This window comes from Ovis aries, chromosome X (assembly GCF_016772045.2).
Source record: "Ovis aries strain OAR_USU_Benz2616 breed Rambouillet chromosome X, ARS-UI_Ramb_v3.0, whole genome shotgun sequence".
NCBI classification, from domain to species: Eukaryota; Metazoa; Chordata; class Mammalia; order Artiodactyla; family Bovidae; genus Ovis; species Ovis aries.
The window spans coordinates 17,347,148-17,375,142 of NC_056080.1; the positions used below are offsets into that span (position 1 = coordinate 17,347,148).

The window sequence follows — 27,995 nt, forward strand, 5'->3', positions numbered from 1 at the left end:
AACTGAATACCTACTGTATACCAAATCCTAGGTACCAGGGATAAAGTGTGGGCCCTGCTCATATTCTATCGTGGGAGCAGGGGGGTGGGGCAGAGAAGGAGAGGGGAACAATAAACATACAAATAAAGAATAAAGCTAATATAATGATAAGTGCAACGTTGAAAATTACAGTAAGGTGAGAATGATACAGTGAGTGACTTGGGATCTATTTTGGATCAAGGAACCAGAGGTGATACTTAAACTGAGAGATGAATGATGCCAGCCAGAGAAAGACGAGGGAGGGGCAGAGAGAACATTCCAGAAAGAACGGTTAGTACAAAAGACCAAAAGGAGCTTGATGTGCTGGAAGAATCAAAAGGAGGAAGTGTGGTCTGCAACAGGGAAAAGCAGGGGTCAGAACATGGCAGAACTCCATAATCCAGCAGGGGAGTGACATCATCCAGTTAATACTTCTAAAGAGATGCTTCAGCTGCTGTATGGGAATTGGATTATAGGAGGCCACTACAGCCATCCAAGAAAGACAGCAGCAGAAGGGAGAATTGTGGAGGAGTCAAAGTAGAGAGTTTGGAACACCTGGAATATACTCTGGAAGTCAAAGTGACAAGATCTGTAAATAGGCTGAATGTGGGGCAGGAAATTTGTAGGCTTAGAGCTTGAACAACTAGATGGATCATGGTGTCATACACTGAGATGGTCTCATGGGAGAGAATCAAGTATGGCATGGAGATGGCAGGGAATCAAAAATTTGCTTTAATCAAAAATGTGGATTAGTAGGTCTCTTTGTTTCAAGATTTTTGAATTTTTATATTTAAAAAGCACAAAATGGCGACTTCCCTAGTGGTCCAGTGGTTAAGACTCTGCCTTTCCACTGCAGGGGGCACAAGTTTGATTCCTGGTCAGGGAGCTGAGATCCCACACACCATGTGAAGAGGCAAAATAAATAAATAAAGGCACAAAATGTTTAAGAGCATGATTTTTCCTATACTTTCTTCCATTTTTCATTTCTATAACCCTTATTTCTGAGCCTGTTAAGAGTTCAAGTTTCCCCCAAAACTTCCAGCATTCTTAGAAGTAGTCAACTTATCAACATTCTTTTCTAGTGTTTCTCAATGAAATTTTTGAGCCAGTATAAAGATCTTAAAAATATTTTTGAGACAATTTCCACTACACAATAAGATTCTGTTTTAACCTAACAGTGGTAGTACAATGTGCTAAAGAGGCTGGAGTTTACTTCTTAAAATCAGTGTAGACAAGGGAGTTCTGGTCTTATGCATAGCATGGTGCCTACAGTTAATAGTTACTGTACACTTGAAGTTTGCTAAAGGGGTAGATCCTAAGTGTTCTCACCACACACACACACACACACACACACAGACTTAACTGTGAGGTGACGGATACATTAGTTAGCTTGAGCGTGGTGATCAGTTCACAATGTGTGTGTTTGTGCTAAGTCGTGTCCAACTCTTTGCAGCCCCATGGACTGTAGCTCGCCAGGCTCCTCTGTCCATGCTAAGAATACTGGAGTGGGTTGCCATTTCCTATGCCAGAGGATCTTCCCAACCTAGGGATCCAATCTGCGTTTCCTACATCTCCTGCACTGGCAGGCAGATTCTTTACCACTGGCACCACTTGGGAAGCCCCTCACAATATACACATAACCAAAACATCGAATTGTACACCCTGATATACAATTCATATTGTCAATAACATCTCAATAAAGCTTGACAGAAGGGCAGGGAGTACAAACGAGTCTTTTAAAAGAATGAATTTGTTTCTACTGTATAGCACAGAGAATTCTATTCAATATCCTGTGATAAACCATAATGGAAAAAATTATGAAAAATAATATATACATATAATTAAGCCACTTTCCTATAGAGCAGAAATTAATACAATATTATAAATCAACTACAATAACATTTTTTAAAGTGAATTAGTAAATCTTGAGGTGTGGGAAAGGTCATGGGTACTGGCATCTAGATGGAATGGAAAGCTGCAGACGGGATGGGTCATATCAGGAGAGCACAGAGTCCTAGTGCCCAGGAAGGACACCAACCTTTGTAGGTTGAGTAGAGGAGGAGGAGCCTGAAATGAAGGCTTAGAATAAGTTACCAGCAAGAGTAGGAAAATCAAGAGTGTAGGGTAATGGAAGCAACAAGAAGAAAGTGTTCAAAAAAGGAGGAAATGTTACTGCAAAGTCAAGCACAATAAGCCAGAGAAGGGACAACTGATGAATTTGGCAACATGGAGTTCATTGAGGACTGCCAAGAGGAGCCCCACTCAGGACAGGACCCTGATTAGACTAGACAAGGGAAGAATGTGGGGCAATAAACTATATGCAGCTTTTTAAGAGGTTCCTCTGAGAGGCAACTAGAAATGTGGGAGCAACTGGAGGGGATACAGAGCCAAAAAAAAAAAAAAAAAGAGGGAAATGGTATAAGTCAAGTTCTTCACAACTGGAGGACCAAAATAATTTAAGTAATCAATCACAGAGTATTGAAAAAATAGGAATTTATGAGTCCATACTAATAATAAATACATGAATAAGTAAATAAATGGCAGATAACCAAAAAGGACCTACTATATCACACAGGGAACTATACTCAATATTTTATAATAACCTATGGGAGAAAAGGACACGACTGAGCGACTTCCCTTTCACTTTTCACTTTCATGCATTGGAGGAGGAAATGGCAACCCACTCCAGTGTTCTTGCCTGGAGAATCCCAGGGACGGGGGAGCCTGGTGGGCTGCCGTCTATGGGGTCACACAGAGTCGGACACGACTGAAGTGACTTAGCAGCAGCATGGGAGAAAAGAATCTGAAGAGGTGTGTATATATATAGAGAGAGAGAGACAGAGATAGAGCACCAGCACTCTAGCGCCTATAAGCCTCGACTACTAAAGCCCATGTGCCTAGAACCCATGATCTGCAACAAGAGAAGCCACCACAACAAGAAGCCCACGCTCTGCAACTAGAGTAGCCTGAGCTCACCACGAGAGAAAAAGCCCAAGCAGCAACAAAGACCCAGCGCAGCCAAAACTAAAAATAAATAAATAAAAACTTTAAAATAAAATAAAAAGGAGAGGGAGGTGGTCTGTTTTCATCCTAAATGTTAAACGGGAGCAGAATATGCCAGCCCAAAATATGCCTCCTTGGCATATTGATTATTTTAGGCTGATTATTATTTGTTATTTCTGGGGGCTGTATTGGGTCTTTGTTGCAGCACACAGACTTCTCTCTAGTTGAGGTGTGCATACTCAGTATCCCCTAGGCATGCGGGATCCTAGTTCCCAGACTAGCGATCAAACATGGGTCCCCTGCATTGTAAGGCAGATTCTTAACCACTGCACCACCAGGAAAGTCCTTAGGCTGATTATTTTTAAGAAACAGCAGATACAGGAGAAGCTCTGAAAACCTGGTATAACTTACCCTTTTGTAAGAGACATTTACATTTACAACAGACATCTTTCTTGCTATAACAGAGAGAGAGATGATTCTAATCTCTAGAAACTCTTTATCAATGTGCCTAACAACCTGACCCTTACAACATGATCCTTGTTTACTGTGCTTTGCCTGTTAGTCTTATTGGCCTCCCCCAAGCCAACATCTTTTATCTTTAGCTAGAGATGGCATTTAAGGTGGCCTGGTCCATTTCACAGTTTCTCAGTTTTCCTGGGTATCTCCCACGTATGCATGTTATTAAACCATTTGTTTTTCTCCAATTAATGTCTTTTCATTATAGGGAGGTCTCAGCCAAGAACCTAGAAGGGTAAAGGAAAAATGATTTTTCCTCCCCCACAATGCCAATGTCATAAAAGACAGAGAAAGGCTGTGAAAATGTTATAGATTAAAAGAGGCTAAGAAACATGCCAACTAAATGCCTGAACAACCCTAGATCAGATTCTGTACTAGAAGAAAAAAGGCTGTAAATGTTAGCAAGTTTATTTTCAAAACTGGAATACAGATGGCAGATTAAAAACAATATTGTATCAATATCAGATTTCCTAAAGTTGACAACTACTGTGATTATGTAAGAGAATATTCTTATTCTTAGAAAATCCATACTGAAGTACTTAGGAGTAAAAGCCATGATGCACATAAGAGCCTCAAATGGTTCAGGAAAAAAATTATGTGCATGAAGAAGAGCGCAAAGGATGAAGCAAAGGGGGTCAAATGTTAAGGACAGAAGAATCTGGTTAAAGGGTATATGGATGTTCTCTGTGCCATTTTTATGTTTGCAATTTATTAGTAAAGTTTGAAATTGTTTCCATTTTTTTTAAATGGGGGGAAAAAAAGAACATGTCCTTGAGAAGGCAAAGAGGATGAGAAGTCCAGAGCCCAGCAAAGAAGCCAGTCTTTGACACACTGGGGATGTTTCAGTCAGTTTCACAGGAACAGTGGGGCATTTCAGTCAGTTTCACCTGGGCGCCTGTACACATGCTGGGAGTCTGGGTGGTGAGAATACTAGGAAGGTTCTGTCTAAAGAGACAGAGTCAGCAGCTGAAGTAGGAGAAGTAGAGAAAGTAAAAGAAGGGTAAAATAGCTGTTTTGGAAATTGGAAAGACACAGCCACTACTCAAGCGTGGTAGGATCACCAGGTGATGCTGAAGATCCATTTGTGGTTTACTTAGGTCAGGACCTGGATCTAGACATCAGTGTTTATTCTAAAAACTCCCCAAGTCATTCAAATAGACTGTCAGCTTTCAGAGCTACTGTGCTACGGCCAGGTTTCTCAACCTCAGCATGATGGATATTTGGGCCAGATAATTATCAGTGAGGAGAAAGGGATGTGGGGAGTCATTTTCTGTGCATTACAGGGTATTTAGCTACATCTCTGGTTTCTGCCCACTAGATGCCAATAGCGCCACTACCTCTGCCAGTCATGACAACCAAAAATGTCCAGACATTTCCCTGGGGCGGGGCGGGGGGTGAATTGACCCTGGTTGAGAGCCACTTATGCTATGGGAATGAAACCTCTACTGAGTTCCCTTATTGAGTTTATAATTAATCTCTCTATCCAAAACTTTGGGGTTCCCAAGTGGCGCTAGTGGTAAAGAACCTGCCTGCCAATGGAGGAGATACAAGAGACACCGGTTTGATCCCTGGGTCGGGAAAATCCTGCGGAGGGCATGGCAACCCACTCCAGTATTCTTGCTGGAGAACCCTATGGACAGAAAAGCCTGGCGGATTATGGTCCATAGCATCACAGTCAGACACGACTGAAGCAACTGAGCATGCATGCATCCAAAACTTTATTCCCTTTCCTGTCCCTTCTGACCTCAATCCTTTGCTAACTGAATACTAATCAACCAAAGTTAGACGACTAAAACTACTGTCATTAATAACATCATTAATGTACTGAAGTTGCTATTATAGACATCACCATTAATATGCAAACTGAGGTTGTTTCTCCCAGGTAAGCTGAAGTAACAGACCTGGCCAGAGAATCGTAAGCCAGAAACATCCTGACTCTCAAAGCTAGGATCAAGAAATATCATAGAAACATCACAAAACGATGATTAATCCCAGCCTCTTTGTTCTTCCCCATTTAAAAAAGCCCCTAACTCAAAGATCAAGTTGAAATGGATCTGAGGCTTGTCTCCCACTCCCTTGATTGGTGCCCTACAGCAAACCCTGACTTTGCTGCAAATACCCAGTGTCAAGTTTGGCTTTCTGTGCCACAGGCACACCAGCACTTGCTTGGGTACAGGAACAAAGGCCATAAACATGACATATTTTTAAAGATCAAAAATTGTGTATGCTCCTCATTGCTATGAGCACTGTGGTTAAAAACATAGGCTCTATGTCCATGCATGCTGCTGAAAATGACAGAATTTTATTCTTTTTTATGGCTGAGTAATATTCTGTGTGTGTGTGTGTGTGTGTATATCATATTTTCTTTATCCATTCATCTGTTGATGGACAGTAAAGTAAGTCAGAGAAAAAAGCTAAATACTGTATGATGTCACTTATATGTGGAATCTTAAAAATAATACAAATGAATGTATACAGCAAAACAGAAAGACTCACAGATATAGAAAACAAACTAGTGGTTACAACCGGGGAGAGGGAAGGGGGGCAAGGTAGGGGTATGGGATTAAAAGATACAAACTACTATGTGTAAAACAGATAAACATCAAGGATGTATCATACAGCACAAGGAACTAGAGCCACTATCTTTTACTAACATTTAATGGAACATAATCTGTAAAAAATACTGAATCAGTATGTTATACATCTGAAACTAATATATACTATAAATCAGCTATATTTCAATCAAGAAAAAACCCCACACCTCTGAAATCAGATGGTCTGTGTTCAAACCCTAGATCTACTACTTATCATTTGTATGACTGTGGGCAAAGAGCACAAACAAACTTAACCTCTGTGTGCTTTAGTTTCCTCATCTGTGAAATGCTAATAGTACCCACCTCGATGGTGGATGGGTGTGTTTGCTACGTAAAGGACTGAAGAGCTTTGGGATACTTAGCAGCACATCTTAAACGCTAAAGGCATGTTTATAACTTTCTGAAGGCAAAGACCATTCTAATAAATATGGCGGGGAAAAAAAACAGTGAATACTGATCTGTACACTTAAATAAAAAATAGTACCTGTCTCAAGAGTTTGGGAGTGTTAAATGAGTTAACAAAGGTAAACCAGTAAGAGCACCACCTGCCCAATAAATATTAGCTGTTAGTTATTACTATACCCTGGAGAAGCGAACGGCAACCCACTCCAGTATTCCTGCCTGGAGAATCCCCATGGACAGAGGAGCCTGAAGGGCTACAGTCCACGAAGTCGCAAAGAGTCAGACACGACTGATTATTATTATCACAGATGAGAAATGTAGTGGACACCAGATGTCTGTTGATTTATGAACTACTTACATTAAAATATACTATAAAAAATAAATTAAATAAGTGACTTCTCTGGTGGTCCAGTGGTTAAGAATCCAACTTCCAAAGCAGGGGATGTAGATTCGCTCCCTTGTCAGGGAACTAAGATCCCACATGTCGAGGGGCAATTAAGCCTGCTCGCCACAACTACTGAGCCGGCATCATCTAGGGACTGTGTTTCACAAGAGAAGTCCACATGGCACAACAAAGACTCAGTGCAGCCAAAATAAAATAATAAAAATAAAATACACTCTTATGTTTAACCTACAGAAATTTCCACACCAAAACTGAACAAAAAGGCAGAGTGCTTTGAATTTCTCTTAAGATTAGTGCTTGATTTCTTCTAGATTTTAGGTGCACTCATTCATCCATTCAACAAATACTTACTGAGCACCTACTATGTCCCACTGTTCTAGGTCCTGAGCAAGAGCCACAAAGTCCCTGCCTTCTTGGAACTTGTTTTCTAGCAAGGGAAAAAAAAGACATGGAATTAGTGAATGAATAACTAAATAATATAATTGCAGATAATAATGTTACAAGAAAACAAAAGTGGGATGAAGGGGGTGGACATTTCTAGTGGTAGGTGAGGAATGCTGATTTAGAATGAGGGTTAGAGAAGCCCCAAATGAAACAGATGGACAAGTTAGGAGATTATTTGGTGAAATGATGCTCCAGGCAGGCAGCACCGCAAATGCTAAGGCTGGGAAGCAGGGAAATGCTTGGCTGACGTGATGAATAGCAAGAAGGCTGGCATAGCCGGAAAAGTATGGGAAGAATGGGGTAAAGGTCATATAGGACCTCGGGACTAGGGGTCTAGTGTAAGCATGGTAGAGGATTTGAGCAGCAGATTTACAAGACTGCCTTTACTGGTAATTCCCTGGGGTCAGAGTGGGCGCTGGGAGACTGGGTTACAGGCTACATATAAATTTGAGAGAAAAATTGGGGTAGCTACCATTATCTCCCTGGTGGCTCAGACGGTAAACAAGCTTCCTGCAATGCAGGACACCTGGCTTCAAGATCCTTGGGTTGGGAAAATCCCCCGGAGAAGGAAATGGCAACCCACTCCAGTATTCTTGCATGGAGAATCCCATGGACAGAGGAGCCTGGCAGGCTACAGTATGGGGGGGTCGCACACAGTCGGACACAACTAAAGCAACTCAGCATGCACCGTCATCTCAGGGTATTAAAAATGAACTCACTTAGCATCGTAACAGGATCTGATATAAAATGAATCTGTCCTGGACACAGTTCAGCAGTTTGGGGACTTAGAAACTAAACGAACAGTTTTGTAACACAGCAGTTTTATGAAAGAGTGTCAAATCAATGCAATGATCATCATTTTAAAATGAAGTACAACAGATGGAAGAGAATTGAAAATTTCAGAATACACTTCACAGAGGAAAAATGCACAATACTTCTTGAGATTGTTTCCATTATATATACATATGCTCATACTGAGCTGAGATTTATACTTCTCACTGTGAATGGTGGGCAGAAAAGTTTGAAAACCATTACCAAAAGCTACCTTATTTACACATAAGATATCTAATTATTGTTCGTTCATTGTTCATTCATACAATGTGGAAATTCTTAAACAGATGGGAATACCAGACCACCTTATATGTCTCCTGAGAAACCTGTATGCAGGTCAAGAAGCAACAGTTAGAACTGGACATGGAACAATGAACTGGTTCAAAACTGGGAAAGGAATACGTCAAGGCTGTATATTGTCACCTTGCTTATTTAACTTACATGCATAGTACATCAAGTGAAATGCTGGGCTGGATGAAGCACAAGCTGGAATCAAGATTGCCGGGAGAAATATTAATAACCTCAGATATGCAGATGACACCACCCTTATGGCAGAAAGCAAAGAAGAACTAAAGAGTCTCTTGATGAAAAGTGAAAAAGGAGAGTGAAAAAGCTGGCTTAAAACTCAACATTCAAAAAACGAAGATCATGGCATCCGGTGCCATCACTTCATGGCAAATAGATGGGGAAACAATGGAAACAGTTGAGAGACTTTATTTTGGGGGGCTCCAAAATCACTGCAGATGGTGACTGAAGCCATGAAATTAAAAGACGCTTGTTCCTTGGAAGAAAAGCTATGACAAACCCAGACAGTGTATTAAAAAGAAGAGACATTACTTTGCCAACAAAGGTCCATCTAGTCAAAGCTATGGTTTTTCCAGTAGTCATGTATGCATGTGAGAGCTGGACCTTAAAGAGGGCTGAGCGCTGAAGAATTGATGCTTTTGAACTGCGGTGTTGCAGAAGACTCTTACGAGTCCATCCTAAAGGAAATCAACCCTGAATATTCACTGGAAGGACTGATGCTGAAGCTCCAATGCTTTGGCCACTTGATATGAAGAGCCAACTCATTAGAAAAGACCCTGGTGCTGGGAAAGACTGAAAGCAGGAGAAGAAGGGGACAACAGAGGACAAGATGTTTGGATGGCATCACTGACTCAATGGACATGAGGTTGAGCAAGCTCTGGGAGATGGTGAAGGACAGAGAAGCCTGGTGTGCTGCAGTCCATGGGGTCGCAAAGACTGAGCAACTGAACAACAACATCTATTTATACATATAAACTGTTCCTTTATTCTCTCTCCTTTCCTCACTATAGCTGGCATCCCCCGCCCCTTCCCTGTAGATGACAATATTATAAAAAAGCTCCAAAGGTAGTTTCTTCCTGGTCTAAATAAAAACAAATTGACTTCTGCTACACTATCTGCTCCTCCAGTGAAATCAAAATATGACCCTCCAAAGCCGGCAAGACTGACTCACCTCTAAACTGTTAGGCTTTTCCATGAAACCAAAAATCATCCAAACAGAACAAGAGATTTTAAAATGAATTTTTTAACATTTTGAAGCTAAAAATGAAATGCAAAGAAAACCTCCAGAAGGTACTAGTAAGGGCAAATGCCCAAATTCCACAGCAAGCATAATACCTAGCAGTAAGCTAGGAGAAGCATTTCCACCCGAGTCAGATGTTCTTCCTCCACCTGCTCCACAGGGCAGCCCAGCCACTAAGGAGAGCAGACACGAGGAGGAAAAAATATCAGGGGCAAGGAGGGATACCATTGCCATTTGTAGATAGCTTATTTACCTTTAAAATTGAAGAAAACTGACTGAAATACTATGAGAATTAATGAAAGTTTAGTAACATGACTTGATTATGCTAGACCTACAAAAAATTTAAAAAGTCTGTCTATATAATACTCTGTGTGTGCATGCACGCTCAGTTGTGTTCAACTCTTCGTGACCCCATGGACAGGAGCCCACCAGGCTTCTCTGTCGATGGAATTTTCCAGGCAAGAATACTGCAGTGGGTTGCCATTTCCTACTCTGGGGGATATTCCTGACCCAGGGATTGAACCTGCCACTCTTGTGTCTCTTGCACTGGCAGGCAGGTTCTTTACAACTCTGCCACCTGGGAAGCCCATACAATAGTACAGTCATAATAAAATGAAATGGAGAAAGAAGGATACGATTTCTAAAAGCAATACAAATTACACACAAAACAATCTAGGAATTCACCTAACAAGAATGTGTAGTACCTCACAGTGCGGTACTGGCATAAGAACAGATGTACAAATCTATGGAACAGAATAGAGTTCAAAATTCAAAAATTCATTTCTGACAAAAAGGTCAAGGAAATACAATGAGGGAAAAGTATAGTCTTTTCAACAAATGGTATTGCAACAACTGGCTATCTATATGGAAAAGAGTGAACCTTGACTCATACAAAAATTAACTGAAAATGAAGTAAAAAAACCTACATATAAAAGGTAAAATTACAAAATACCCAGAAGGCAGCATAAGAGAAAATCTTGCTAAACAGGAGGAAGACAATTTATGACAGGTTACTGAAAGTGGTATTCATAGAAGGAAAAATCCTGATAAAGTAGACTTTATCGAAATTTACAATGCTTGCTCTTCAAAAGAAAAGTCATTAATTCCACGTATTATGAGGTATGAATCAACTAAAACAGTCAAACTCACAGAGAGTAGAATGGTGGTCACCAGGGTCTAGAGGAAGGGGAAATGGGGAATTACCGTTCGGACAGTATAAAGTTTCAGTCATGCAAGAGGAAAATGTTCCAGCTATCTGCTGTACAACATCATGCCTACAGTTCACGAGACTGTACTGTACACTTCAAAATTTAAGAGGGTAAATTTCATGTTGTGTTCCTACCACAACTTTTTTTAAAAAAATAAAGAAAATGAAATGGCAAGCCACAGACTAAAAGCAAATGTTTGCAATACATGTATCTGACGGAGAACTTGTGTGCAGATGTATGGAGAACTTTTATGATTCAGTAAGACAACACACAATACAATTAAAAAACAGACATTTCGTAAAAGATACACAAATGATCAAAAAGCACATGAAAAGATGCTCAACATCATTAGTTATCAGGGAAGTGTAAACTAAAACCACAGAGATGCCATCATAAACCTGCTGGAATAAAATAAGCTGACAATACCAAGCACTATCAAAGATGCCAAGCAGTGGGACCTCACCCACACTGGTGGGAGTGGGCAATGGAGTATCCATTTAAGAAAAGTTCAGCAGTTTCTTATCAAGTTAAATTTACCACACAATACAGCAATCCTACTTCTGGGTTATTTACTGGAATGAACTGAAAATTTACATTCACACAGAAAGCTGTATGTGAATGTTTATATTGGCCCTACTCATAATCACCAAAAGCTGGTAAATGGACAAACTATGGAATATTACTCAGCAATAAAAAGGAACAAATTAGTGACTCACACAACATGAGTGAATCTCATATGCTATGTGAAAAAAATCAGGCTCAGAAGGCTACATCGTGTATGAAGCCATTCACAGGACATTCTGGACAAGACAAATTTATAGGGACAGAAAACAAACCAGTGGTTGCCAGGAGCTGCGAGTGGTGGGAGGGGTTGACTACAAAGGGTCCATAAGGAATTTTGGGGCAGTGATGGACTTCTAGATCTTGACCATGGTGGTGGTTACATGAGTACATGTATTTGTCAAAGCTTATAGAACTATATACTAAAAAGGGTGAATGTTATTGTAAATAAACTGCACTTCAATTTTTAAAGCATGGAATCAGCTCAAGAATTAATTAAGTAGATTTTTAAATGGAACAGAGTGTTCACAGACTTTTATTTGATTAAGGGAATTTATGATAATTTTTCCCAAATGTTTAGCCCATTTCTTAACATCCAACATCTCCTACCTCATACCATGCCCCTGAAATAATTTCCATGTGGATTAAAGACCCATGTATTGCCATCTTCCAATGACGACCCTGTATGCAAGACAGGGAAAGAGACACAGATGTGTATAACGGACCTTTGGACTCAGAGGGAGAGGGAGAGGGTGGGATGATTTGGGAGAATGGCATTCTAACATGTATACTATCATGTAAGAATTGAATCGCCAGTCTATGTCTGACGCAGGATGCAGCATGCTTGGGGCTGGTGCATGGGGATGACCCAGAGAGATGTTATGGGGAGGGAGGTGGGAGGGGGTTCATGTTTGGGAACGCATGTAAGAATTAAAGATATTAAAATTTAAAAAAAAATTAAAAAAAAATAAAGACCCATGTATTTTTAAAACCATAAACATTTTAAAAGAAAAATTGTTTTTCTCTATCTTAAGGTAGAGAATTTCTCAGTGAGGCAAAAAAATCAGCTCCCAGGTTTTTTACTAAAGGCAGAATCTCTCCTTTGTATCTTCAGAACTATACTACCAGATATGCATTTTTCCCCTCACCCCACCCCTCTCTTTCTTTTTGAAGTAATGGTGCTCTTCCCAGTTTGTAGCGTGTATCTGAAGTAACTTGGCACTCTCAGGCAGCGAAATGGAAAAATGTGTTAAGTCGGTTTCATGTGAGCGATGATAACGCTAGGAATATCACTGTTATATACCCCCTCTCTGAGTCGCCAGCCAGCCTCAGGCACACCAAAGTCACACGGGAGCACCCAGAATGACCACGCAAGCCACAGAAGAGCAGCTTTTTCACTAGCTCTAACACCTGAGCAAACTCACTTTGCCATTTCTGAAAGGCTGCTCCTGGTACCAGAAACACAGCAGCTCTCTCCTTTGCCTGCCAAACCCACCAATGAAATGCCATTTCTCAGACTTTTTCCTCCTTTTGCTTAACAAAATCATATCCATAATTAAAGTTCCTTCTTTGTTTCTTTTCTGTGTCACCAACCTTTTTTTTTTTTTTTTCTAGAAAAGCACACTCATCTGAAATCTGTGGGTTTGGGGTAAGGATTATTCACAGAGAAAACACTGATGCTGGTCCTGCACTTCTTCACTGTTTTTCAACAGCAAAATCTGCTCTATCCCCCTTTTACTGAAAGTCACCTTGCCAGGATGTGGGAATGATAAAAGCAGAGGGAATCCGATAGGGGCTGGCATCGCAATGAGGCCCTGTAAAGCAATAACCCCTGAGCAGCTTCAAAATGTGGCCACTTTTTGTTTTTCAGCTTTGCACTTGAGCTGAAAAAGCAGCCAACTAAGCAGTGTCCAGCTCACTTTAGATCTTAACTAAGCAAAACTTCGGGACACTAAACAGAAACCCCCCAAATCCTTTGGAAATGGCATACACTTTTGTCGCTCAACCCATAAACTATTACAAAATTAAACTTAATTGTATTAATAATGAAGCTCTTGATAAATTATTAATTTAAAAATACTGGCATACCACGTGTAACTGAGATTATACACATAAGCTTACCTCTTAAAATAGCTAAAGAGAAGTTAAGAGATGGAAGGAACTGCAACATCTAGCTAGTATTTATTTAATAAACCTTCACGCTCCATCACCCACCAGCTCCCAACCCAATCAAAGAAACGGGGTGCTTTTTCTGCCTACGGTGACTATTACTAGGATCAGCTACATAATTTATAGGGCCAATTGCAAAATAAAAATGCAAAGCCCCTTGTTCAAAAATTATTCAGAATTTCGACAAGCGGCCGCAGAACATTAAACCAAATACAGGCTGCATGTCAATGAAGCCAGCTCTATCAGAAAATATACCTGACTAGTAACCCAGTAAGAAGAGTAAGGTGTTTTGCTACTAAATGAGTAGGAAATTTTGAAATTTGAGTATCTGGGAAGGAGGTGGGATTGTAAAGCCTTAGGATCTCCTCTCCCAATGTTCCTAAGGTTTTCAGTCTGTTGGACAAAAAGTACTTCTGCGAGGCCTGTCATGTGGTCCACGGAGCTGCAGCAGCCATCTGGGAGTCTGTCACAAGTGCAGACGGTCGGGCCCCACCCCGGCCGGACCTACTGAATCAGAATCTGTAGTTTAACAAGGTCCCCAGGGAATTCGTATGGGAACAGTACACACAAAGAAGAGTCACTGTCGAAGCAGCCATGGAAAACCTCTGCCGCCTGCCTCATTTGGCTCTCAGGAAGTCCGTCAGCGCTCCTTCTCACCTGAAACGCTCCGGAGCCTGGACGCGGCAAGTCGCTGTCGAAAAGCGCTCAGCCGAGGCCTCGAGCCCATCCTCACCCTCAGGCTCTTGGCTGCCGTTCCATCGCGCCGCGCCCGCAGCCACCTGCTCTGAGTGCAGTCTGACGCGGCAGCGCCCAGCCGTCCGGGGCCCGGGGCGCGTCCGCGCTCCTCGGGCTCCGCCGCACCCACTGAGCGGCGCGGCAAACTGAGTCCCCGCCAGTCGGCTCTCGAAGACCGCGTGCAAACACGGCTCGTGGCTCCTTTTCGCGGAGGGGGGTGGGGGAGAGCTGGAGTCCGTTTTAAGCTTCAGGACACACACACCCCTCTCCCTCACAGAACGCGTCGCCGGAGCCTCTTCCTCGCGGCGCGCGCTCTCTCACTGTCGGGGTGCCGGCCCCCGGAGCTCGGCCCTCGGCCTCCGCCTTTCAGGGCGGCCCCGGGCCCCAGCTCCGCCGAGCCTCGTCGCGCGGAGGGAGCGTTCGTCCCGCCGTCCCGTCGCACTCTACGTCCCGGCGCTACGCCCCAGCCGCCCGCGCACGTCGCCAGTTCCCCGGCCGGGTCGCAGGAACCCGCGGGGACAGACCCATCCCGGCGCGGCGCGCTTACCTGCCGGTCCTCGCCGACGGCCTCGCCGCTGGCGCTCTCCAGCCCTCCTTTTTCCCCTTCCCTCGGGCCGCGTCCCTCCTACTCCCGCCCGCCGGCTGGGTACCGCCCCCGCCGCTGCGGACGGCTCGCCCGCCCGCTCTTCAGCTGCCTAACGCGGCGTGGCGCGTCCGGCGTTCGGCGGCGACGAGGCTAGGCGCGGAGGTGGGGAGCGGGCGGGGCGCGGAGGAAGAAGGGTGTGAGTGAACCGCCCGGCGGCCGAAGCCCGGCGTGGAGCTCAGATGGGGGCGGGGCGGGGCGGCCCACCGGCCCACCCCACCCTGCGGAGGCCCCCGCGACGCTTCCGGACTTCCTGGACCGCTTGCTCCTCCGACGCCCCGCATCCGGTTCGGCGTGCTCCTCGGGGACCCCAGACTCCACGCCCAGCCGCTCACCTTTAGGGGTCGCCCTGGTACTCCAATGCTTGTCCCACCACTTTCAGCACCGTGCAGTGTGATGGGTGGGAAACCCAAGGTCGCCCCTCTGCCACAATATTTCTGATGCAGGGGTCAGACCTCTTGGAGGGGGACTTGGAGAAGTCGGTAAAAGGAAAAGGTCCTGAGAATGAATTCAGTCCCATGGTTACCTGATACACCAGATACCTAGGAACTGGGATCCCCAGCGCAATGGCTGCTGGGGGAGGATGGGGTGGAATATTAAGTGAGTTGTCCCTGGTCCTCCCTACCTTTTCTGTCAGCATCTCCTACCTCTGCACAGTCTAGAATAAAAAAGTAGATCTGGACAGGATTTACACACCACCTAAACCAGTGTTGCTGCTGCTGCTACTGCTAAGTCGCTTCAGTCGTGCCCGACTCTGGGTGACCCCATAGACGGCAGCCCACCAGGCTCCCCCGTCCCTGGGATTCTCCAGGCAAGAACACTGGAGTGGGTTTCCATTTCCTTCTCCAGTTACTGGATGATAAAATAGGCCTAGAGGGACTTAGTTCGGTCCTACAATAAGATTGGTTGTAGAGAGGAGGCACTCAACGCCCTCTGGCCCCTTTTACACCCTCCCCCACACTACCCTCTCCAGCCTTCCTCTTTGCAGTCAACTAACTCCAATATTTGCAAGATATTTTACCACTTTAAATACACGCATTCTCTTCTGCTAAAACCTACAGGAGAATATTCCATTTTTCTTTACCACCAAAATTCAGAATTGCATTCAGAGCTTTGGAGAGGATGTTTTAAAAGTGCAGATCTGCAGAGCACACTCGTGCCTAACTGTCATATTAAACACAACACCCATGAGATATATACACCACATTGCAGGAGGGATTGATTTTGTTTTGCAAACACCAATTTATTAACACTAATAACATTCTAGCTGGATAAATGAATGGAAAGTGTTTTCAGAGAGACTTTTGACTGGTTGGATTAAGGGGGAGTGGGTGACAGGAAGCTCATCCTGGTAACATAACAAGTTGGAAGCAGAATTATGATTAGGAAGAAAATAGTATTCTTAATAAACAGATTGAATGCTATTCTAAAGGGTTAAATTGTTCACATTTGCATTAACACTTAACATATGTTAGAGAATATAGACTTCATATTGTGTAGAACCACCAGAAACCTCATACACTGCTATTTGGCAGAATCAATTAAAAATGAGCACACAACTACCCAATGTCCCAATTCCTCCTCTAGGTATATACTCAACAGAAGCTAGTGCATATGTCTACCAGAGGATAGGAACAAGAATGTCCATAGCCATGTATTTGTAATAGCCTCAGACTGGAAACTACCCAAATGCCCATCAGCAGTAGAATAGATTGAAAATATTGCAGTGGTATCCTCTCAGAATGGAATACCAGACAGAGAATGCACAAGCCACTGCTACACTGAGCGTAGCCAGACCTCGGAAACAATACTGAGCAAAGGAAACCAGACACAAAAGCATACATACTATGGGGTTCCGTTTATACAAAGTATACAACAAGCAAAGACAATATATGAGGTTAGAAGTCAGGATGGTGGTCACTGGGGAGTTGATGACTGGAAGGAGTTACAAGGATGATACAGAGGATTTATGGGGTACAGGCAATGTTTCTTGATCTGGGTGCCACTTACATGGATCTATTAAGTTTGTGAAAATTCTTTGTGCTGTTCACCTATGATATGTATACTTTTCCCTATGTATGTTTTACTTCAATAAAAAGTTAAAATATGTAGAGCTCATAGTAAAAGTTGCTTGAAATTCTAAAGAGCAATACCAAAATCAGTATGCTGCTGCTGCTGCTAAGTCGCTTCAGTCGTGTCTGACTCTGTGCGACCCCACAGAGGGCAGCCCACCAGGCTCCCCTGTCCCTGGGATTCTTCAGGCAAGAACATTGGAGTGGGTTGCCATTTCCTTCTCCAATGCATGAAAGTGAAAAGTGAAAGTGAAGTCGCTCAGTGGTGTCCAACTCTTTGAGACTCCATGGACTGCAGCCTACCAGGCTCCTCCGTCCATGGGATTTTCCAGGCAAGAGTACTAGAGTGGGTTGTAATTGCCTTCTCCAAAATAAGTATGCTTTTCCTTTAAACAACCTAGCTCTTGAAAAAAACAGTCATTTTGAGGAAAATATATCTAAAATACACAAATGAGATACTGCTTAGTCTAAAATTTAAAATTCCTATTTTGATGCACTTCCAGGCAAACTTTCATTCTCCTTGACAAACACTGTCAGATCAACTTAACTCTGCCATCAAGACCAACAGAAGAGGAAAGAGGCTGGGGTTGAAGAGGGGTCCCAGCCCTCAGCCATGAGGCTCTCTGCCTTTTCCGGGAGAGAGGGCCCTGGTCACATGCTTCCCATGCTAGCACTGTCTGGTAACATGAAGACAGGCTGTGGGAGCCCCAGATTTGTGGTTAAATCTTCATCTACAACCCATGGGCTGATGTCCCAGCAACTGGAGAGTGGGCAGTTTTGGCTCCTGCCCCACAGGGTCTTTGAACTAGTGATAGAGCTTTTTTGTTTTTGTTTTTTAAAGCATTTTTTAAAAGAATTTTCTTTTGTGATGTGGACCATTTTTAAAGTCTTTCTTGAATTTGTTACTATATTGTTTCTGTTTTGTGTTTGTTGACTGAAAAAATATATGCAACCTAAAAGTTGAGAGTTACGCTTTATTCAGCGGAAATTTTTAGGACTTAAGCCCAGGAGGCAGCATCTCAAGTAACCCTGAGAGAACTGCTCCAAGGAGATGAGGTGAAGGGCCAGGTTATATAGAAGTTTGGCAACCGATGGCCAGATAACCTGAACATCAAAAGTTTTTTGTGAATTAAAGAAAACCAGATATTCCAAGTCAAGGAATTTAGTGCTTTTCTGTGTATGGGAAGATGCAAGAGTCTGGGCTCAATGACATCATTCCTTTGATATGCACCTCAGCTATCTGGGGCCAGTTTCCTGTTTTGTTTTTTCTTCACATCCTGAGTTTCCTCAGGGCTCATCTTAGGGAGCGACAGCAGTTTGATGGCTGCTAGATGGCAGATATTCTTTTCCTTCCTGAGTTCCCTCAGAGCTCACCAGCTCACCTTCCATGGTGGCTGCAATTGCTGATGACTATAACATCCTTTGTTCACCGATGTGGCAGGAAACATTCCATTTCTCTTTTGGTTTTTGGCCTCAAGGCATGTGGGATCCTAGCTCCCTACCAGAGATAGAACCCACACCCTCTGTATTGGAAGGTGAAGTCTCAACCACTGGACTGCCAGGGAATTCCCCAGTGATACAGCTTGATTCCCAGACCTCAGTTGCTCAGGAAACATGGCAGCGACCTTGTGGGGAAGGCATAAGTCCTCGTCTTGTTGCTCCCTCCCACTGGTGGGCCCAGAGTAGGCAGCAAAGGGAGGTGGCAGAGGAGGGCAGCTCGCCCGTGCTCAGGGCCCAGCTCTTTCCTCAGAACTTGAAATGCAACTTTACCTGTGGCCACATAGTTTAAAGATATACCACACGGTGGCCTCAAACAGATTCATTATTTCCCAGGGGAAATGAGCACAACGAGAACATGGGTGCAAGTCACAACAGTGGGAAGAGGAACTAGGCTGATGAACATACTTACTCAGTTTTTACATACTTTATACTTTGTTGCTAAACCCTCATGCCAACCCACTGTGGGTTGCACCTGAGGAAACTGAGGCACACAGAGATTAAGTAGCTTCTCTTGAGATGCCCAGCTATGATGTGGTAGAGCCAGGAATGGAGTCAGGCAGTGTTATTCTCCAGTTCCTGTAATCTTAATGTCTGAATATGAAAGGTGGACTGTTGAGATGGCAAATGCATCAGATAGACAATCAGGAAATGTTTATCTGACAATCAGGAAATGAAGGGTTTGGGGTCTACCAGTTTTGCCACAAACTAACTGGGGCAGTCACTTAGACTGCAGTTTCCCCATTTATAAAATATACATAGGGGGTGACAAGATCAATCTAAGCTCTAGTGGTAGTGCTAAGAGTTGGCATGGGGTGTTTTAGGCCTCCACAATCTACATCAACATTCCAACACTCCAAATAAAAGGCATCTAACAAAAAGAGTGTACTACATAAATGAAAAAGTCCCCTAGTCAACATGGTTCCCGCTTCCCACAAAATTGTAATCAGCTTACCAAGTTCTGAATTTCCCTAGAAATTCTGGAGCTATCACTGCTCAGAAGTCCCTTCTGGTTTAAGTCATTCATTCCTACAACAAACATTTGTTTTATTTTTAATGCCTACAGTATCGGTGAGGATAGCCTAGGTGATGCTGCAGTGTGTGATTAAGTTAAAGTTGCTCAGTCATGTCCAGCTCTGCGACCTCATGGACTATAGAGTCCATGGAATTCTCCAGGCCAGAATACTGGAGTGGGTAGCAGTTCCCTTCTCTAGGGGACCTTCCCAACCCAGCAATCAAACCCAGGTCTCCTGCATTGCAGGCAGATTCTTTACCAGCTGAGGGATGCTGCACTCTCAAAGTCTCTATGGCCCAGATGGCTCTAGTGGTAAAGAACCTGCTTGCCAATGCAGAAGATATAAGATACCCAGGTTCAATCCCTGGGTCCAGAAGATCCCCTGGAGGGGGCATGGCAACCCACTCCAGTATTCTTGCCTAGAGAATCCCATGGATGGAGGAGCCTGGTGGGCTGCGGTCCATAGCATCTCAAAGAGCTGGACACGACTGAGGTGACTTAGCAGACAGCACGCACAATGGAACAAAGGTTTATGTCTTATACTACATTGTCATTATAGGTTGGAACAAGGAGCTCTACTTCCTGCAGTCACTCAGGGATCCAGGCTGACTGAGTAACCACCTTCTCAAACAAGGCAGGTTGCTGAGTTAGAAGGAAAAGAAAGTTCTAGACCACAAGCATTTCAATGCTCCAGCCCAGAAGTGATCTGCAGCACTTCTCCTCCCAACTCACCAACTGGCACCATTCCCATCCATAGTGGTGCCCAGGCAGAGAGAGCTGGGAAATGCAGCCCTACAAGGACCTAGGAAGTGGGGAGGTAGGTCATCATACTTCATGCACTGATGACTATCCCACCTACTATGTGCTGGACTCTGGGCAGATGAAGATGAGCAAGAGGTGATCCCAGCCCTCCAGGCACTCACCTTCAGACCAGAGAAGTCTCTGGTGATGTGATCTCATCATTTGTGGTGCAGGCTTTGGTGGATTTAGGTGAGAAACCAGTCACTGCTGATGTGAGTGAGGTCACTGTGTGATACAGGAAAATTTTTTCTCCAGAACATGGCTCTAGTTGTAATGGTGATGAGCCTGTTGCACAATGCAAGAGACAAGGAAATCACACACTCTCATGGGAGGCAAAAAAAAAAACCCACCTCTCTCTTATTTAAATACTGAAGGAAGACAGTTGGACATGGTGTCATTCTGTTCATTGAAAGTTACAAATGGCAGTTGAATGAAAAATGAAACCAGACTTTGACCTCCACCAAGATGTGGATGGTGAACCCAGCCCTTTCAGAGAATGTGCTCCAATTTGGGAGGGACTGAGCATGGGCCCGTGCCAACACAGAAAACCAACCAGAGAATCCAGAGAAAACTAAATGCATCCCAGTAGATCTGCCCACTGGCATTAGCTTGTGCAACTCACCACCACCTTTCCCGAAGGGAGCAATCCCAGGACCTTGGGGTTGGGGCAGAGATGGGGAGTCGTGAGGAAGACAAGCCCATTAAGTTCTTCAGTAGGACACAGGGGACAACACTCTGAGCCAGGCCACACCCAGCTCAGTCCTAACTGAAGGTTTCTGAACAGCAATGGCCCTTCTTATTTCTTAGAGGAACCCATGAAGTCCTGGACATGCAGTTTTAAACTGAATCTCTCAGTTTACCTGTCTCTGAAACCACAGAGCGTATTTCAGGGGAAAACTCTGAACAGATATAGCCCTAGGGCACCCTTGTTTGTCTTATACGTTCATTGTCTCCCTTGGGGAAGATCGTTTGAGAGTAAACAAATACCCTGCTTCTCCTCAAACGTTCTTCCATTCATTTTAGCAGCGGATCACACTGGCAACAATGATAACTGTGGTGTTCTAACTGTGTTTTTCATTTCTCTCATTCATTCCGTCTACATTAATTCATTGGAACTCTTCTATAGGTAAGAGTTGTATCTTCTCTCCCATTTCTTTATTCAATTACTTATTTATATCACTATGAGCTCACAGGTAATTATTAGTCTTTGCTTTATAATTCAAAGCTATCATTATTTACTTTGTTATCAAAGTGTCTTGGCTTCAGTTATTGAGAGCTCTTTCAGGTTGGTTCCTGTGTCCCATTCTTTTTCGAGAACTCTTTTACTTTCTGGAAACACAATATATTCCAGGCTCACCTTGTGTATTACTTCACTTTTTTCATTTCACCTAAGATGTCTTAAGTTCCCCTCTCTTTTAAAAAAGATTATTTGTGTATTTTTTTGTCAGTTCACCACTTGGGAACCCACTGCATGAAGTCATGTTCCATTTTATTTGTCCTAAGTTGCTTTTCCTGAGTTGTAAGTCATTCTAGCTGGGTCTAGTGTTTGAGAACTTGGTGGAAAAAAATGCCTGTTAACTAAATACATCCTTCATCATCCTAGAATATTTTTGGTATGCCCACTGGCCCCATACTTCCTTGGTCTCATAACTTCTTTGTAGTTATGACATTTTTGGCTATAAGTACAAGAAACCACAAATCCAAAGGGCTTAAATCATAAGAAAATGTGTTATTTCTGGGAATAGGCACAGTGCGAGGGTTCTGGCTCCTTTTCACTATTATCATTTCAGTTCTGTCCTCAGCCTAGTTTCCCTTATGGTTGTATGCTGGCAATCACCTGGAAAGAAGGCAACCTCGCTTGTGTATCCAAAGGAATAAGGGAAGGAGCAGGGTCCTGGAAGTAAGGTTAGGGAAGGAAAAAAACTTCCTTCAACTATGGCTTCAAAAGCCTTCTCTTCAGTCTGATTTGGGCCAACTTCAGTCACATGACTGGACAAGTTCAGCTGCCAGGAGAATGCCAGACACTGATTGGCTTAAGCCTGGATTCAGGACCCAGTAACTATTAAGGAAAATGTGATTAACATGACTAGTGAGGACAGGTAGTTCTCAGACATAAGCCTGCATCACAATCAGCAGACAGGCTTATTAAAATACAAACTGCACGGTTCCCAACCCCTGAGTTTCTGATTCAGTAGTCTTGGGGAGGCAGAGGGCAGGGGTCTTGAGAATTTCCTTTTCTGACTGTACATTTCTAACAAGCTCCCAAATGATGCTGATATTGTTAGCCTGAGAACTACACTTAAGAGCACCACTGGATAGACTCATCAGATTGACTCTGCAGCTGGGGATAGATCAGTGTACCCTGAGTCATATGAGCTGCTTGGGGGAAGGATGAATGCCTGAAAAAGACTAGAAGAGAAGAATGGGTTGAAGGTAGACAATCAGCTGGTGTCTGCCAAACCAATGCTCCTCAAACTTTAATGTGCCTCACTTACAGATCTTCTTAAAATGCAGATTCTGTTTTAGTAGGTATGGAGTGAGACCTGAGAGGCTACTCTTGGTTCTTAAACCCCACTCTGAACGCACAGGCACTACACCCTCTTTTCCCTGGTTCAGGCCTTCACTCCCTCATAGCTACATACTGCAGTAGTGTTCTGACAGATGCCCGTGTACTTCTGTTGTGAGTGGTCCCACTGGCTCCTCAGACTAGCCCACAGCACTCCTTCCAACTTATGTTACTTGCTTGTTTTGTTTACTATCTATCTCCCCACATCCCATAAGGGCAAAGTTGTTTTTATTGTTGTTTTTACTATTTTTATTACTGCTATGTCCCCAGTGCCTAGCTAGACCTGTCCCTGCGACCTAGTTGATAGTTAATAAGTATTTGATGAGTGAATGAATGTGTGAATCATATATTCATATAAGAGAAGGGGATGCTTTTGTTTTTCTATCAGGTAACTTCCTGGAGGGCATTGGCCTTACCTGAGTAGATACACTAAAGGAAAAGTGTACATGGCCTCTTAAAAGCTTATACTCTGTAAAACCAGTAGTGCTGGAAACTTCCCTTGATCCTTTGCTCTGCTCCCTCCTATCTGTACACTTAAGAGGAGGAGAAGGACAAACTAATGAAAGCTTCATAAATGTTGGTGCCAGGGCTTTTCTTCTCTTCGGTTTGCCTCTGGATGGACCACGTCCCCAGGGCAGGCTGGGCAAATCATCGGAAAGCAGGCTCCTAAATAGAGTTTCCAGGGACACTCTGGAACACTGTTGCTCTCTCCTTCCACCTGAAAAAAAAAGTTCAAAAAACGCAAGCTATTCTCCAAGTCACCAGGTTAGGTGCCCAGTTTCCCTCCGGGGAACTTTTGCCCTGGCAAGAACAACAATAAAATCCCTTTCTCCCAAGTAGAGAGGTGGGACTGTTAGGAATAACTGAAATCCCCTGCTTTTGGTTTCATCCTCTTTATTCCTTCACTCCACCAAGCGAAATGTGATAGTAGCGTAATTTCTGTAGCTTTTCTAAGAAATTCCTCTTTGCTGGCACATAAAAAGGACTCTCCTGGATTCCTGCCACTGGCTATGGAGCTTTAACACATTGTTGTTGGCTCAGCTGGGGAGCCAAGATGAATAAAATATTCTCTAAACTCCTGTGGAAACACACAGCAAGTGTTTCCAACCATACTGTATTATTTGACCCAAAATATTTTTTCCCCTTCTATTTGCCAATCCATGTGTTACTTCCCTCAAAACTCCAAGCGGCCCTCCTTTCTCAAAGCCCACAGCCCCCAAATTAGTGAGAGGATCTAAAGCACCTTCTAACTAGTTTTGTGAACTTCAGCAAGTCACCAAACTTTCTGGGTTTCTAGTTCCACATACATGGAAAGGGCTATATTAAAACAGTTTCTCAAACTTGAGTGTGGATTGACATCATCCAGAGGGCTTGTTAAAACTGATGGCTGGGCCCTTTCTCCAGACTTACTGATTCAGCAAGTTTAGGATAGGATTCCAGGGTTGGTGACTCTCACAAGTTTCCAGGTGAGGCCAAGGCTGCTGGTATAGGAATCACACTTGAAAGCCCCTGTAACTAGAAGAATTCAGAGGTTCCTTTTGCTTGTTCATTCAATAAGTCTGTAAGTCTGAGTCGGAGCTCTTGCGGGTGCAAGTGACAGAAACTTGACTCAAACTGGGTTAAGTAAGGAAGGGAATCTATCAGTGCACACCGGGAAGGACAGACGTGGAATGGATTCTGGATACAGGAATTCAAGCTTTATCATCAGATCTCTGTCTCAGCAATTGGTCCCAATCCACTCCCTTTTCACAGGGCTTCTTCATGCTGAGTTGCATGAGACAGGATTGTAGACAATCTAGCTTCTGTTAGCCCAGACAGCAATCCCGGAGAAGAAATATAACTGCTGCCTCCTGGTTCTGTGTACAATAATCTCAGGGACAGACTCTCACTGGCCCAGCTTGGACCATCACATGCTGAGGGGAATAGAGTATTATGATTGGTTAAGCCTAAGTCACGTGCCTTCCCTTGAAGTGAAGGGCTAGAGCATTACAATGGGCAGGACCCTTCTCAGATTGTAACATCTTTATCCTGTTCACTGCTATATTTTCAGGATCTAGTGTCTGGTACATAGCAGGTGCTTAACAAATATTTGTTGAATGAGTGGATAAATCATTTCGTGAATAGTGTAAACTTTTTTTTTTTTGGAGGGTCTATAACTTTATTGGAGAATCAGTAGTTCTCATCCACATTAATTGTCTGTAGATTTTTGAAAGTGGCAACAGGTACATAGGTAACCAATGTGTAGAGCTTGTTTGGTGAATCTTCATCTTCTTTAGGTTTTCTGGACAACCGCACACGGATATGGTATGGGACATTCCTTATTCTTTTGACCCAGATGGCTTTACTGAGCCTGGTGTCAATGCGTATACCTGGGGTTCCCATCACCTTGATGACAAATTTCTGGATTTCTTTGAGTGCCTAAGGGGCACGCTTCTTGAACTCACTCTATAGATGTGCTTGTGAACGTTGATAGTGTATTCTCTGTTTACCACCTTGTCGATGGCAGATCGGCCCTTCTTCTTGCTGCCCTTCTTTGTGGGAGCCATTCTGCCAGGCCTGGGTTGGAAAGAGTGTAATCTTTCCTTAGTGAACCTAGAAATCTTCAAAATTGGTGATCTTATGCACACTGAGGATAGGTGTGAAATTTCTTGAGATATTCACATAATTTTACCCAACCAAAGTACAGTTTGTTGTTTTTTTCTTTGTTAAAGTTTCTTCCAGTAGACACTAGAGGAATTATGCTAAGACCCAGCATTTCCACTAACCCTTACATTCTTTTGGCTTTTTGAGGCTTATTCTGATCCTGCTTTGTCTCTGGAAACACAGTCAAGTACACTTTTTCCTCAAAATAAAGTAAATTACTTTAATTTAGATTATCTTTAGTGTCTTAGAGTGAGTACCCTGTAGGCTTTTGTTAGTTGAAAGTTTAATAAAGTTTAAATTAAGGTGTTTTTTTTTCAACAAAGATAAACATCTCCCCCTCCCAACCCCAGCCTGTATTACAGTGGCTTCCTTTCAGGATATTGACTGAATCGGGGGGTCTTGGTTTCTTTGCTATAAACACTGACTGCTTTGGAGGCAGGGAGGCTCAATTTCCTTATTTCTAAAAGGGGGTTGATTCAGATCAAAACTACTCAGACTTGACTGCCCATTACAATCACCGAGGAGATTGAAATAAATACTGACGCTTAGCACCATCCTTAGAGAATCTGATTTAAATGGTGGAGCCACGTGTATTTTTAAAGCTCTTTAGGGGACTTCCCTGGCAGTCCAGTGGTTAAGACTCTGCTGGCCCAATGTAAGGGGTGCAGGTTCTATCCCCGCTTAGAGAACTAGGACCCCACATGCGATGGGGCCAAATTTTTAAACAATATTTTATTTTATTAAAAATTTTTATTTTAATATTTTATTATTTTAATAAAGCCTGGGAAGCCTGGCATGCTGCAGTCCACGGGATCACAAAGAGTTGGACATGATGAGTGACTGAGTGAGTGAGCAAATGTACAGCCAGAGCTGAGAACTACTGGCTAGATGATTCTAATTTTAAAATGTAGAGTTAGAGCCAGAATGCCAACCTCACTATTTGGGCAAATCACTTAATCTCCCTAGGACTCAGTTTTTCTATTTGCAAAATGGAGACATTAATAGTACACTGAGTTATGAGAATTCAATGACAGGATCCAACTAACATTTGCTAACCAAAGTTTAGTTCACAGACCTAAACAGTGGTTTCTGCATTACTTGGGTGCTTAGAAATGCTAAATCTCAGGTTTCCCACCCCCAGACCAACTGAAATAAAATCTGCATTTCAAAGATCCCCAAATGATTCTACATGATTCTTATGGGCTTCTCAGGTGCCCCAGTGGTAAAGAATCTGCCTTTAAGCAAGAGAGGAAGGTTCAATCCCAGGGTCGGGAAGATTCCTTGAAGTAGGAAATGGCAACCTGTTGAAGGAGGAAGCCAATTCTGACTCCATCCTGGAAACTGTTTCTTTGACTTGCTTTTGTTATTATAATCATACTCAGTGGCTTGCCTGGACCCTGTCCCTCTACTTGACTATAAACTAAAATGCCTTCATTCTGCTCATGTAGAGATAATTTGTCCCTGCCCACCTGTGAATAGAAGAGATTAACACACCCCTTCTGAAGGCTGGCCATTCCCTTGGAGATGTTTTGCAATACTGAAGACCCTTCACTTCACTTCCCCACTGCATCTCCCTCTCTATTCTACCATTTGACTTTAGTTCCTCATTGCTTCTTTCTCTCTGATCTATAAAAGAACCTGGTATCCAGACCCCAGTAAGATGGTAATTTTGTGGTGCTAGCCTGCCACCTTCTTGCTCAGTTGGCTCCCCGATTAAAGTCTCTTCCTTGCCTCAAGACCTTGTCTCTCAGATTGATTGGCCTATTGTGTGGTAAGCAGAGCGAGCTTGGACTCAGTTACAAACCTACTCCAGTATTCTTGCTTAGGAAATCTCATGCACAGGGGAGCCTGGCAGGCTACATGGGGTCTCAAAGAGCCAGAAATGACTGAGCGACTGAGCACCAAATGATTCTTATTCATGTTACAATTTGAGAAGCACTGGCGTTGAGGATTTAGTAGACTATCAGGCACACAGTAAAGGTTCAGCATTAGTCGTTACTAATATTTATACTGATAATTCTCAAGATAAATTATTCTATTTCCATCCCTGCCTCTCAAATTTTTTCTGGACCCTCTCATTAATATTTTCGTCTTTGTATCATTTTTTAACCAAAATAAACATTTATTCCCAAAGTTACTCATTATTAATGATGTAAAATACAAATGTTTTAGTTATAAGTGGAGAAAACCCAATAATGAAGTTTGGGATTATTTTTTTGTAAATTAAATTGAAAATATTTCTCCATTGCCTATCTTCAGTGCCCTTGACAGCCATACAGTTCTTTCTCAGTTTAGAAAAGTAAAAATGTCACAAAATTAGGACTGGTC

At 43.1% G+C, this 27,995-nt stretch overlaps 1 protein-coding gene and 1 pseudogene across 31 annotated transcripts in view; both read right to left on the bottom strand.

Moving 5' to 3' along the window:
• ADGRG2 (adhesion G protein-coupled receptor G2) overlaps positions 1-15,180 on the bottom strand; it is a 131,230-nt gene extending 116,050 nt beyond the window's left edge. For 15 of the 31 annotated variants that reach the window (XM_060407702.1, XM_060407708.1, XM_042241699.2 and 12 more), the window contains exons 1-2: positions 14,978-15,180; positions 7,288-7,363 (exon numbers count right to left, since the gene is read on the bottom strand). The gene's annotated coding sequence lies outside the window, so the exon portion shown is untranslated. Of the gene's footprint in view, positions 1-7,287; positions 7,364-14,352; positions 14,817-14,977 lie in introns of those variants that run through there. The other 16 variants (XM_060407710.1, XM_060407697.1, XM_060407701.1 and 13 more) reach the window with 2 other exon arrangements.
• Positions 15,181-25,168: 9,988 nt separating this feature from the next.
• LOC101104638 (large ribosomal subunit protein eL31-like) lies at positions 25,169-25,570 on the bottom strand (annotated as a pseudogene).
• Between the last annotated feature and the right edge of the window lie 2,425 nt (positions 25,571-27,995).